General features: G+C 45.1%; 1 pseudogene; it reads left to right on the top strand.

Annotated features, from left to right (window-relative positions):
• The first annotated feature begins 2,902 nt into the window (after positions 1-2,902).
• LOC123093629 (respiratory burst oxidase homolog protein B-like) overlaps positions 2,903-12,097 on the top strand; it is a 14,920-nt pseudogene continuing 5,725 nt past the window's right edge.

Here is a 12,097-nt window from a genome sequence, read left to right on the forward strand (position 1 = left end):
ATTCGAATGGGGGCAAAATGTGGAAGGAATCTTTAAATTTAGTAGTAATATTTGGCAGAAACCCGATTTGTGATGTTCTCTGTCACAAGCACGGACGAGACTTGCCTGCTCCCCCGACGTGCGTCCATCCGTGCTCCCGCATACGTGGCATGGTTTGATTGGAACAAAATAAGGCCCGGCCCCACCCCCTTAAAATCAGGGGGGAGATGATTAGATTAGAAAGAGAAAAAGGAAAAAGACAGCCGTAGGATGGACTGGGAGCACGAATGGAAGCATGGGAAGGGAGCAGGCAAGCCGGATCCCACAAGCACACCACTTGGGGATAAAAATGAAATTTGCTCTTATTTTCTTTCAAGAAACAAGGAGGAACACTGCCTTTTCATATAGAATGCTACATATCCTACCTTCAAGTAGTTGTTAGGCCCTGCCCTTTGGCTTTCCCTTTTATGCTGCGTGTTTTAACAGTTAGAATGCATGTGGCGGTAAACAGAGTATCTTACAGATAGTTTCTAGTACTCCCTAATGTAGCATCGAGAATTAGCATGCATATTACTAGATCTGAAATAATGAACCTCCTAAATTTATTAAGCAATCCTTATTTAGATATAGTATTACTAAAATGTCTCGAATTTGTTCATAGAGGGAGTATTTTACTTGCCGGTTTTCCTCGAAAGGGTGTACCAACTAGCAACAACTAATTCTGCTCAAAAATAAAAACTAGCAACAACTTTTTTTTTTGAAAGAAACCACGTGTTCATAATTAATCATGATTACAACACCACACGCAGCCCAATTCTAGACAGAGCCAAGAGGACATATATCCCGATACAATTGCAAAAAAGACCCCCACTAAAATAGAAAATACAACCGACTACTAGGGAGTCACTCTGCAAAAAACATCCATCAACCATCGCCAACCTCCGTCGTCGCTGAAGCGTAGCCGGATTGGAAGGAGATGAAGAACCTTCAAGCCATGGTCCAGAGGAGCACCATCGCGACAAAAATCGCTTTGTGAGCCGATGAAATTGTCCATCACGAGCGACAGAACCATCTTCTATGTGGCACGTCGGCCGGGGTACTTCCCCGTGCCTCCCACTAGACGCCAGCACCACCGTCTTCAATCGATGAAGTCAAAGAAAGACACAAGGGTTGCCTGCCGTCGACCACAAGCCCAGCATCGAGCCATCTGCAATCCCGCTCAGGCCGTCGCAGCAACTGTCAAAGAGGACGGCAACTGCCAGCCCAAACCAAAGAAAACTAAACTCGTCGATCCGAGAGACCAATGAGGAACGCACGCCAACGACTCTTCGACGCCGCCATGGACAACAACGTCGAGATGGGGAGAGTCGCGGCACCTTTATTCGCCGGTGCGTCGCCGCTGCCGCCATCAAAGCCGCCACGCCACGAAAACCTAACCCTAACCTATCTACAAGCCGACGGCGAGGCACCGGTGCTCCCCAACCCTGCCGCCGTCGGAGCGGCAGACGGAGGGAGAGCCCACGGCCTCGCCGCCGGCGCCGGACAGAGGGGAACGGATCTCCTTCCTTTACGCCGTGTCAGGAGCGAGAGGAAAGGAACTAGCAACAACTTTGATGCAGTGGGCGAAAATGGGTAGGCGGCGCTCTATTTGCTATCAGTCTATATAGATGCATTGGGATGGGGCAATGCCTCAAGCTACGGTCTCAACATAACTCATGGCGTGGGTATAGCACATGTGAACTAAAACACGGATTATTCCACTTGGATAATGTACTTTTATTCAAGCAAGACGAACATTCCGTTCTAATCATGAAGCAACAAGCAACAGACCACAACGACGGGGCAACATCCAGCTCCAACCTACAGTTCACACCGTACCGGTTTTTGGTTGCATTCTCATTTCAGCATAATTGTTTTTTTTTCCGTGCATGCTATCTTAACGTGCCTCTTCGTGTATGCTCTTTTTATGCATGCTACTAATGTACTCCCTTCGTTCCTAAATAATTGTCTTTCTAGAGATTTTAACAAGTGACTACATACGAAGCAAAATGAGTGAATCTACACTCTAAAACATGTCTACGTACATCCGTATGTTGTAGTCCATTTGAGATGGCTAGAAAGACAATTATTTAGAAACGGAGAGAGTATTTGTGTTAAGCTTTTTTTAGAGAGTATTTGTATTAAACTAGTGCAGACTCATACATCCTTTGTACTCCCTCCGTTCCAAAATATATAACTCAATTTTCTACTAAGTTTAGTATAAAATTGAGTCATCTATTTTGAAACGGAGGCACGCTACCAAGCACAAAAAAATGAGTTCATGCATCCTTCGTACTTCCTTCATCCGAAAATACTAGTCATCAAAATGGATAAAGGAGAATGTATCTAGACATATTTTAGTTATAAATACATTTCTTCCATCCATTTTGATGACCAAGTATTTTGGCTTACACCCTACCGAACACACCCAGCCGCGCCATGGCCAGCAGGCCAACCTTCCTTCCCTATAAATAGCCATCTCCCACCCGCCCCTTCCAGTCTCATCACACGTATCCAATCCCTCTTCCAACTGCTGCTTCTGCTGCTGCTGCTGCCTGAGCGGAAACGAAACCTCCGGCAGCGACCCTCCGGCGCGCGTGCGCTGGCTGAATTCTGCCTCCGCATTAGCATTTAGCAGCGGTTTCTTACAGGCAGGGTGCGTGCGTGCTTCCGTCCGCTGGCTGACTTCTTGGGGACGAGCTAGAACCGGCGGCCGGACATGCCTAGCCGGGTGGGCGCTGACGACACCGGGGGCGGCCCCGGAGTGGGGGAGATCGTGGAGGCCAGCAGCGGCGCGCGCGAGAGGGACGTGCCTCCGGGGAATCGTTCCGCGACGCGGAAGACCGCGCGGTTCGTGGAGCCCATGCCGGCGCCGCGCGGGGGCGGCCCGAGCCGCCTCGACAGGTCCATGTCGTCCGTCCCCGCGCTCGCGCTCGAGGGTCTCAAGTTCATCAGCGAGACTGACGCTTCCAAAGGATGGACCAGCGCCGCCGGGTTCTTCGACAGTAACGCCCAGAATGACCTCCTCCCCCGGTCCATGTTCGGCGAGTGCATCGGTACGTCAAACGCCTCGCCTCGCTCCGCCTTATCTCAATCGAAAACACAATTCGCTCGTGCCTGATTAGTTGCGTATCACTGTAATCAAACAATAATTTTGCAGGTATGAAAGAGGTCGCGTTCGCCGGCGAGCTGTTTGACACGCTGGCAAGGCGGCGGGGCATCTCCGGGGACAGCATCGACAAGGCGGAGCTGCGTGAGTTCTGGGATCAAATTTCAGACCCCAGCTTCAAGAGCCGCCTGCAGCTCTTCTTCGACATGTACGCTAATTATAAACTACGCCCCCACCGCATTTTTTTTTTTTTTTGAGAATCGCCCTCCGCATTTGTTAAGAGTAAACCTGATCATTCCCCGGGCCGGGCCTGGTTTAGGCCGGGCTTGTCAAAGCCCAAAGCAAAAATCACAAGCCCGGGCCTGCCCCGGCCTGAAACACATGAGCAGTTATATTTTCCAATTAAATAAATAATATCCGGGGTATTAACACAATAGCATATACCTATATTTTAAGGAAAATATAAATTATGATCATTTGGGGCTTTTGGGCTGGGCTTCAAGCAAGAAAATGGAGCCGGAGCCTGAGCCCGGCCTGTATGCACATCTCTCCGGGCCGGGTTGTTTATGCACAGGTCTAGTTAAGGGAACTCTTAGTTCATCCTTCGCACTTTACTTTCAAGTTTAGGCTGCTGATATAAGTTAGTAAAAAGTTGAGTCACTTGTTTTGGGACGGAGGGAGTACTGCTTATGAAATATGTTTTATAATGTTTAAACATTTTTTGAAATATCATGTACCTTTTTTTGTAACACATAAACATTTTTTTAAATGTCACAAACACAAGAATATAAGTTGGTTTCTTACGTAGAACAAGGACTAACAACATGAAAAATGTTATCCCTTTTGGACATGTTGTGTTGTTGTAGCATGGTGGTAATCTTAGTTAACATTGACCACGAGGTCACACGAACGAGCCATAGTGCTTCCTTTTTTCGGGTTACATTTCTTTTAAAATTTATTTTTCGGTCTGTGTTTATATAATAAAGGAATTAGTCGTGATATCATAACACGAATGATCATCGGACTCACGGTCTGGTGTGGTTGTCCACTCGGCCCTACTAGGGGCAGGTTGCGGCTTTGAAACCCCACCATTCATGTTTTTCTTTTTTATTTTAGGGGCTTAATACGTAAATAAAAAAACTAAGGGCTTTTCTATAAATCTATCATGCGACAGCGGCTGACAGCAGGCCCTGGCCCCGCTGGCATGCCATGTAGGCCATGAATACACCCGCGTATGGGAAATGTGACTGTATATGAATGCCCGTGCAAGTTTGATGGCCAGAAACATATATTTTGCAAGTTTGTGCACTATACAGATTATCGCGTGCAAGTTCTATGACTACCGGTCTATTTACCTCTTTCGGGTGCATAGTGTATGTGTTATGAATTTAGATAATTTTATTTATTGCCATGCATGACATACATCAAGTAGTGTACATTATTTATTACTCCCTCCTTTCCATAAAGTAGTTCACATAGTTTTTCTAAAAGTCAAACCTTACCAAGTTTGACCAAGTTTATGGCCAAACACATACCCTTAAATTCCTCATAACATGCAGTTTCATTCATTATTTTTATTTTTATTTTTTCGAAACGAAGGCATACGCTTTGCCTCATCTATTAATTAAGGAGGAGAAGAGTTTGTGTTACGAAAAACCCTTACAACCCAAATTGTTACTCTCCCAAAATGAAACTCCCTAACTTCTTTGCTCCCGCTTTCGCACAAAGCTTGGCCTCATCTTGAATTAAGCATAAAGGATAGGTGGAGGAGCACTTTTTTGTCGGAATATGCGGGTATTACGCTCGTTCCAAATCATCCAACACACAAGCATGGTGAGGAAAGCCATAGCTTTTCGGTTAGGTATGTTATCGCCCGAAGAGTTGATCCACCAATCCTTCATCAAATCTTATAGGTGCCACGAAGAGGTGTCAATGTGTCCAAGTTGCAGCCAAGCCTTGACAAGGTTCCAAAGGTGAAGAGTGAAAGGGCATTTTTAGAAAAGATGTGGCTCGGATTCTTGTTCCCGCCTACATAAAGGACATAACCGCAATTTGGCCATCCCCGCTTGGCCAAGCGGTCGACGTCCCAAATCCTATCTTGGATTGCCAACCATGCAAAGAATTTTACCTTGGGGGAGCCTTCCAAACCGCATGCTCCATAGGTGAGAAAGTGAAAGTGAGTCCCAAGAATTGGGTATTGTAAGAGGGCGCCGCCGAGTAATGGCAACTAGCGTGTGTGCTTCCAAGAGATATCATCCTCCACGAGCTCATCCAACTGAATGCCATGTATTAGGGACCAAAGCACCACAAACTCATGTAAGTGGTTCCACAAGAAAGCGTTGTTGAGCTTGTGATAATCCACAAGTATAGGGGATTGTTTGTAGGCCTTTTTGACAAATAAGAGTGCCGAACCCAACAAGAATTTAAAGGTAGAACAAATATTCTCTCAAGTTCTATCGACCACTGATACAACTCTACACACACTTAATGTATGCTTTACCTAGAACAAGAATAAAACTAGAAGTACTTTGTAGGTATGAAGGGATAAGTTTGAATGTAAAAATAAAAAGTAGGTGCTGCTTAGATAAAGAAACAATTAAATTAGTATAACGAGTGTGGATTAGTGTGGTAGGATTTGCGGAATTGCCCCTTAGCAATTGACTACGTTACTAGACCGGTAGAAAGTTTTTATGTGGGAGAGGCCTCTGCTAGCATGTCGTCCCTTACTTGAAATTCTATGCACTTATGATTGAAACTATTAGCAAGCATCCGCAACTACTAACATTCATTAAGGTAAAACTCAACCATAGCATTAAGATATATATTGGTCCCCCTTCAATCCCGTATGCATCAATTTTTATGTTTAGGAAGAAGCTTCTCTCACCCTTGACCTCCAATGCATAGTACTATCAACATACAATTAACCCTATGGCGTGATCCACACGCGCGCTCATATGATGGGCACCAAAAGAAAGCAACATAACCACAAGCAAATTAAACCAATCATAGCAATTCACCAATTACCGGTAGGACAACAAAAATCTACTCAGACATCATAGGATGGCAACATATCATTGGATAATAATATGAAGCATAAAGCACCATGTTCAAGTAGAGGGTACAGCGGGTTGCGTGAGAGTGGGCCGCTATAGATAGATGGGGAAGGTGATGAAGATGTTAGTGAAGATGACGGAGTTGTTGGAGTAGATCGCTGTCACACGATGATTGCCCCGGCGGCATTCTGGCGCCACCTTGAGAGAGGGTGAGAGAGCCCCCTCCTTCTTCTGTTTCTTCATTGGCCTCCCCCTAGATGGGAGGAGAGTTTCCCCTCTGGTCCATGGCCTCCATGGTGGCAGAGGGGCAAGAGCCCCCCCTCCTTCTTCTTCTTCTTAATTGGCCTCCCCCTAGATGGGAGGAGAGTTTCCCCTCTGGTCCATGGCCTCCATGGTGGCAGAGGGGCAGGAGCCCCTCCGAGATTGGATCTCCCTCTTTATTCTCTTCTGTTTCGCGCTCCTAGATCTAGCCAAAAACCGTTTCTTCAATATCCAGAGATCCGTAACTCTGATTGCGCTGAGATTTTAACACGGTTTTTTCCAGATATAAGCTTCCTTGCGCCCGAAGTAGCGCTCCAACCGCCTTACGAGGTGAGCACAACCCACCACCCCGCGCCTGGGCCCTAGGGCGTGCCCTAGTGTCTCGTGGGGGCTGTGGGCCTCCTTTTGCGTTGATTCCACCTTTCAAAAATCACAAATATTTCAAAATAATTCTCTTTAAAATTTTATTGAATTTGGACTTTGTTTGATATGGATATTCTGCGAAATAAAACACATGCAAAAAAACAGAAACTGGCACTAGGCACTGGATCAATATGTTAGTCTCAAAAAATAATATAAAATGTTGCCAAAAGTATGTAAAAGTTGTATAATATTGGTATGGAACAATCAAAAAATTTAGATACGACGGAGACGTATCAGCTTGATTTTTGAAATCCAAGCATTGTCTTTGAGAGCTTCCCGAACTTTTTGTGTTTTCCTTGTCGACGCCTCGAAACTATGCGGAGCTATATCCTTTGGCTTGATCCCAAAATCCCAAGGGGAGTCCCAAAAGGGGGTCTTGGCGCCGTTCCCAACGACGACGATGGTGGATGAATAGAAGAAGTCAAGGTCTCTCTCATCACAACGGTTGCGCATGCCCACCCAAACTTTGCTCGGCTCTTTCCATTCATACCAAGGCCATCATAATCTAAGTTCATGCGCGAATTTGTTGGTGTTGAGGACTCCAAGACCCCCATAGAACAAGGAGTGGCACACGTTGTTCCATTTACTTTGCATTTTGCTCCGGTTGTCTTGCCTGACCCGGACCAAAGAAAGGCCCTCTCAAACTTGTTAGTGTTGCGAAGCGTACTTGGCAGAACAATTAGAGGTGTAATAGAAAACACCACTTGGGAGGTAAGCACCGACTTGACAAGACTCGTGCGGCCGATGGTAGTGATGTTTTGGCCCTCCCAAGGGACGAGCTTCATGGCCACCTTGTCTTTCAAAAATTGGAAGTCCACCTTTTCAAGTTTCAAAATCAAAAATGAGAGACCCAAATATCGCATAGGAAAGGATGTCTTCGCGGACGGCAAGCTTCAGAGAATGTGATCCAAATTAATGTGGTTGCACTGGATGGGAACTACCGAGCTCTTATGGACGCTGGTGCACAAGCCCGTGACTTGGCTAAAGTATTTGAGGATGACGGAAAAATCCTTTTTGATCAGTACCATGAACACCGCCGCATCATCCGCATATAGAGACGTCCGCACCATGGGCCCCCCTTGCTCGTGGCCAATTGGAGGATTTTTTGTAGAGGGTCAATAGCAATGACAAAGAACAAGGGGGGGAGCGGATCCCCCGGCGAAACCTTATATATTCAGTGTTGATGTATAAATTGTTTTCTCTACACATTTGGTTAAATTTTACAAAGTTTGACTTTTAGAAAGTCCACATTGCCTTTTACACATCTAGTGGGGAATGTACCGGAGATGGGCTCTTTTATTATATAGCAAGGTAAACATTAGTCCTTGATTGATGCGTCGGGTAAATCATTTATTAACAAAACCATTTTGTGTCGTGTAACTCATGTATTTTGTCGGTCAAGGTCAAAGGTGAAGTACATAAGTGAATGTCTTTGACTAACCAACAGGATGGACAAGAACGCTGACGGGAAGATCAGCGAGGCGGAGGTCAAACAGGTGAATTCCAACTACTCTTTCACTGGTTCATTCAAGCATCTCCATTCTCCAACAACAGGAATGGAGGGGGTGTGTGTTCTCTTATTTTCGACGATGAACGATTCTCGCTCAAAAAGACTGTCATTGAACATTTGCACATCAATGAGGGCTATTCTGATCTGGTCTGCAGATCATCACGTTGAGCGCGTCGGCGAACCATCTAACAATAACCGCACAACAGTCCGAGGAGTATGACAAGCTCATCATGGAGGAGTTGGACCCCCACGGCCATGGCTACATCGAGGTAATTAACTCTGATGCGACCAACCGGTGGCAGACCTAGAATTGTTCTATTAGAGTGCTAAATACTACCTTCCATCTGGTTTATAGCGTTCAATTCAAAAATCTCACCAACTAAGATAGATGATGAGTGATGGAATAATTTTTATACTTTACAAAAGTACTCAATTAATGCGATTATTTTTACCAAAAAATGCCTTTACTAATGTTTTAATTGCAATGCATGCATGCATGAATAACCAAAAAATATTTATATGCATTGATGAGTTTCTCTTAATCCTCGCATAGAGTGATTTAACGCACCTTAAAAATTGAACATGTGATTGGGAGCAATAAAAATAAAACTTATAAAACAGAAAAACAAAAATTTTAAGATAAGTAGTATAAAATGGAAAGAAGGTAGTAGTGTAATTTGATTAAGTATCATCATAATCCTAGCAAGTACTACTCTTCAAATAGCATTGTGTTGTTAATTTGCAGCTGCACAGCTTGGAGATGCTATTACTGAAGCCGTTAAGCGAGACGATGACCAAGGGCGGTAAAGTGGCGGAACCCAATTGGCACAAGCAGTTGTACCGCCGCGCCCGATACTTCTTGAAGGACAATTGGCGCCGCTGCTGGGTGATGCTCCTGTGGCTATCCATCTGCACGGGGCTATTCACTTGGAAGTTCATGCAGTACCGCCACCGCGTTGTGTTCAAGGTGATGGGCTACTGCGTGTGTGTGGCCAAGGGTGGCGCCGAGACACTCAAGTTCAACATGGCGCTCACTCTCCTTCCCATGTGCCGCAACGCCGTCACGTGGCTTCGGAGCCGCACCACGCTCGGACGGTTTGTGCCATTTAACGACAACCTCAACTTCCACAAGGTGATCGCTGTGGGGATTTCTGTCGGCGCCGGGCTTCATATCATCTCTCACCTGACGTGCGACTTCCCGAGGCTGGTGCACGCCACCGATGATGAGTATGAGCCCATGAAGCCATTCTTCGGCGACGTGAAGCCACCCAACTATTGGTGGTTCTTGAAGGGCACAGAAGGGTGGACCGGGCTAGTGATGTTGGTGCTTATGGCCATCACCTTTACACTCGCCACGGGGCGGTTCCGCAAAAGAGAGCTCCGACGCCCCAAGCCAAAGAAGTCTAAGAGCCTCGTTGAGTCCAAGAACCCAAATAGCCTTCCCGGGCTGCTCGGCCGCCTCACCCGGTCCGTGAGTGCCTCGCACAACCGCCTCACTATGATCATCAACGCCTTGTTCAATCGCTTCACTGGGTACAATGCCTTCTTGTACACACACCATCTGTTCGTCATCGTCTACGCGCTGCTCATCGTCCACGGGCACTTCCTCTACCTCACCAAGAAGTGGCAAAAGAAGACGGTACGTTAACACATCAATCTTGTGGAATGGGGAGCTCTTGTAAAATTTTAAATACATGGAATCTCCATATATCTTTAGAAAAATAGTTAATTCTTCCAATTTGCACGAGAATTGCCTAAGCCAAAAAAATTGCTTGCACTCAAAAGAATAAACCTCTGGGTTCGATCGGTCATAGCTGACTGACAATTGAGTATTGACTGGAACTATTTGTGGTGCGTGCAGACGTGGATGTACCTGACAGTGCCAATTGTCGTGTACGCGTGCGAACGACTGACACGAACACTGCGATCGAGGGTGCGGTTGGTGGAGAAGATCAAGGTGGCCGTGCACCCGCACCCCGCAAGCCTGCTGTCCCTGCACATGTCCAAGCCTGAGGGGTTCAGGTTCAAGGGCGGACAATACATCTTCATCAAATGCCCAGGCGTCTCAAAATTTGAGTGGTAAGCTGCAACAAACTTACAAACATCTCCGGCTGGCCGGCTCACTTAAGGGCTGTTTGGTTTTAGGACTAACAACATCACACTTTTTTTATATATTTTTATTAAACTTATATAACGTAGTTTAATAAAATTAAAGTCACAAGTTCGCAAAACTAAGATAAACTAGCTACCTTGGTAAGTGTAGATGGCATGGGATCTTACGGTGTGTTGGATTGCCACCAATGTCTGCCCTGCCAACCTTTTGGTCATGGCCGAAGTATTGGTTTTTGTTTGGATGATTGCCAATTCATTGGCAAGCGAAACCTCAACCAATTTTTTGGCTAGCCAACTTTTTGGCATGGCAAATCTTTGGCACAAAGACATTGTTAGTGTGGCACAAAGAAAAACATCTATCTATAGTGATACTAAGAGCATCTACAAGCAGAACCCTCAAGCGTCCCATTGGACAGCCCGGTCACTGTTCAGACAGGAGATAGGCTAAAAAACCACCCCAACTGTAATTCTTACTTTGTCCGGGCGTGTCCGGACAATCCACAAATCCCTATATCCAAGTCATACATGGGAAAGATATGGGGATGTCCACGCGTGTCCTAGAGGATGCCACGTAGGATTTGGCCCACTGCGGACCACCTTTTCTCTTTCTTTACTCTTTCTTTCTTCTCTCTCTTCCTCTCCACCAATCATATGCATTTGACCCATGAGGATAATACGAGGAGTGATTGTTTTGCACGGAAAGTGAGGGTTCAAAACGGACGTGACTAGGCACTGACCGGGGAAGCCAATTTAAGCATTTGTGATTGTAGATGCTCTAATCTCTCTTGATTCGAAGTGTCATGTTGCTCCAGGGGTTGTGAGGTGTTGAGGACCTCGCATGTGAGGGTGTGTGATGTTTAATTTTATTTATCCTTCTCCTTTTAATTTTTACTTTTCTCACATCTTAATTCATGACGCTATTAAAATATGTGAACATCAAAACATAAACATTTTTTAAAATCCACCTTTTCAGATTCATTAATATTGATTAAATTCACTAATATTCTTGAATTTTGTGACCATTTTTTATGTTTGTGAAGATTTCATAAATCCAAAATTATATTTAATTTGTGAACATTTTTCAAATCCATGAATAATTTTAAATTCGTGAATGTTTTCTAGAACTCATGATTTTTAAAATTTTACAATATTTTAAAAACCCTTGAACATCTTTTAATTCAACTACCTACATAAAAAGAAACTGGTTTTTTGAGCTAGTAGTGTGGCGAGCTGGAAAAAAACTAAACGAGCGAGAGATGCGGAGAGTCGAGCTGAACAAGCGAGACCTTCCTCCGCTGGCCCATGTGAAACAACAATTTCACGGTTTTAGCATGGAATAAGAGCTCCCAAGAGGCTCAAACAACCATCACCGGCTGACCCTGAGGCCGAAACATGTAAAGACACCACAACCACACATCAAACAACTTCATTCTCCTCTCGGAACAAATAATATCTCAAACAGCAACCCAATATGATATATGTTTATGTTTATGTTCACATATATATAAAACAGCAACCACACATCAAACCACTCTCTATTTTGACGGATACTACATACAACATACAAAACGCAAGTGGTGGTAACTACCACTGCTTGTAGGAAACATTTGT

This window comes from Triticum aestivum, chromosome 1B (genome assembly GCF_018294505.1).
Source record: "Triticum aestivum cultivar Chinese Spring chromosome 1B, IWGSC CS RefSeq v2.1, whole genome shotgun sequence".
NCBI lineage: Eukaryota > Viridiplantae > Streptophyta > Magnoliopsida > Poales > Poaceae > Triticum > Triticum aestivum.